The following is a 2,584-nucleotide window of genomic DNA, read 5'->3' on the forward strand; positions in this document are numbered from 1 at the left end:
GACCTCTTCTACCAACCTATATCATTTATCAAAATCTATTAAAAATTTGATTTTTATCTAAACCAAATACACGCATAAAATGGTGCAGGAGTAGATCAAAATTATCTAATACGATATTCAATACAGTGTGCTAAAAATTAGTGGTCAAATTTTTGATATAAATTAAAAAAGAATATTGTCCACGCATACAATATATCCAGCGTACAGGAATGTTCGATTCCCTGTATAAACCTTAATTCTCAAACAATTCACAAACCATTGAGAATTTCTTCCATCTGAATTCACGCCGTCTTCATTTCTGATCACTATGGCCAGTGATTCTTCTCTCTCAACACCACTCGACCAAGCGTCTTGCGAGAGATTTGCAGAGGCTCTTCGATTTATTCAAGAAATAACTTCAAAAGCAGACATCCGACGCATTGCCAATGGCGATCGCTCTCCTATCCTTTGCTCCCATCCCATTTCCGAATTCCTCACTAGGTAAACTGTAGTCAAACGTATATACATTTTTGCATGGTTATCTGTCCTTATGTGTATCTTATATCATGTTTGGCATGCAGTACTTTTAGATAGACTCCATGGTATAAGATACAAAATTTTAGCTTTTTTTTTATTCCCCGTTTAATATTGTTCGGCATATTTTACAGTCCAATTTACCAAATAGAGCGTTAGGGTTTGGAAGTTTAGTGTGACGTGTTATATGTATTTGCAGTTCAGGGACTTCTGCTGGTAAAAGAAAGCTCATGCCGACGATTGCTGAAGAGATGAAACGCAGATAGAATTTATACAGCCTCCTCATGCCTGTGATGCACCTGTGAGTATTTAAACTACTTTTAACTTATAATTAATTTTTATTAATCAAATTATTAATTAAAAACTTTCACGTCCAGTCCTTACCAGTTATTACAATACTGACCAATTCAAGCACAGGCCATATGACCCTTACAATGTTTATACAAGTCCCAATGAAGTCATTCTTTGTTCTGATTCCTATAAAAGCATGTATATACAAATTCTCTGTGGCCTCCTAATGCGGGAAGAGGTCCTCCGGGTCGGGGGGTGTTCGCATCCGGCCTCCTCTGTGCCATCCGATTCCTCCAGTTCAACTGGAAACAACTCTCCGATGACATCTCGTCTGGAACGTTAAACCCTAAAATAGATGACCCTTCTCTAACTGAATGCATGTCCAAAATTCTTGAACCTAACTTAGAACTTGCTCAGTTCATCAAGAAAGAATGCCAAGGAGAAAATTAGGATAGGATAATCACAAAAATTTGGCCCAACACCAAGTATCTAGATGTCATTGCTACTGGAGCAATGGCTCAATACATTCTAACCCTTGATTACTACAGTGGTGGTCTTCCACTTGCTTGTACAATGTATGCATCATCCGAATGCTATTTTGGGCTCAATTTGAAGCCAATTTGCAAGCCTTCCGAGGTTTCTTACACCATATTGCCTAACATGGGATACTTCGAGTTCCTCCCACATGACCCGGCCAACCCAGTGCAACTATCCCGTGACTCACCTCCCCGCCTTGTGGACCTCGCGGACGTGGAATTGGACAGGGAGTACGAGCTTGTGATCACCACCTATGCGGGGTTATGCCGCTACAGAGTTGGAGACATTCTCCGAGTCACAGGGTTCCACAATTCGTCTCCCCACTTCAAGTTCATAAAGAGAAAGAACGTGTTGCTAAGCATTGATTCTGACAAAATCGATGAATCTGAATTGCAAAAGGCCATTGACAATATTTCGGTGCTTCTTAGCGAATTCAACACTTGCGCAGTCGAGTACACTAGCTATGCCGACACAAAAACAATCCCGGGACATTATGTTATATACTTGTAAAAGACCGAGACAATTTACCCACTCATCAAGTTATGGACAACTGCTGTCTGATTATGGAAGAGTCTATGAATTCAGTTTACAGACAGGACGAGTGGCAAACAAATCCATCAGACCACTTGAAATTAGGGTAGTGAAAAATGGCACATTTGAGGATCTCATGGACTATGCAATTTCAAGGGGTGTTTCTATTAATTAGTACAAGGTTCCAAGATGTGTCAATTTGATTGCCATTGTGGAGCTGCTCGATGCACGCATTATCTCCGTCCATTTTAGTGCAGCGCAGAACCCAACATGATGCTGTCGTTGATGGTGGCTATGGAACGGAATAAAAATTGCACAAGAGAAATTAAATCTGGAGAGCCAAATTGAACAATCTTTCTCCACATATTATTCCCTCTCTCTCTAGAATTGGGATTGTTGAGCTTTTTCTTTTAAACTAGTCGGTGTTACGCCCTAAATCCAATCGATTTAGATTGTAAATACTTTTAATATGTTTAATGTATTTAATTTTGGCAAGATCTAGTATTTATTTAAATTAATTTTCTGATAAATAATGTTAAATAATAGAGTCCGAAAATCCAAGTTTAAATGATTTTTTAATCACAAGGAGTTGTGATTGTGAGATACAAATTACGTATGATTAGATCTTGAATAATCCGTGGTCGTATGTAATAACGAGATACGGATATCGTTATTACAGATAGACCATCATGTGTGGCATTTCTTACTTGTG

General features: G+C 38.7%; 1 pseudogene; it reads left to right on the forward strand.

Annotated features, from left to right (window-relative positions):
- Positions 1-307: 307 nt before the first annotated feature.
- On the forward strand, positions 308-2,146 carry LOC111376067 (annotated as a pseudogene).
- Positions 2,147-2,584: the final 438 nt, after the last annotated feature.

Source organism: Olea europaea, unplaced genomic scaffold, assembly GCF_002742605.1.
Source record: "Olea europaea var. sylvestris unplaced genomic scaffold, O_europaea_v1 scaffold1443, whole genome shotgun sequence".
Taxonomy (NCBI): Eukaryota; Viridiplantae; Streptophyta; class Magnoliopsida; order Lamiales; family Oleaceae; genus Olea; species Olea europaea.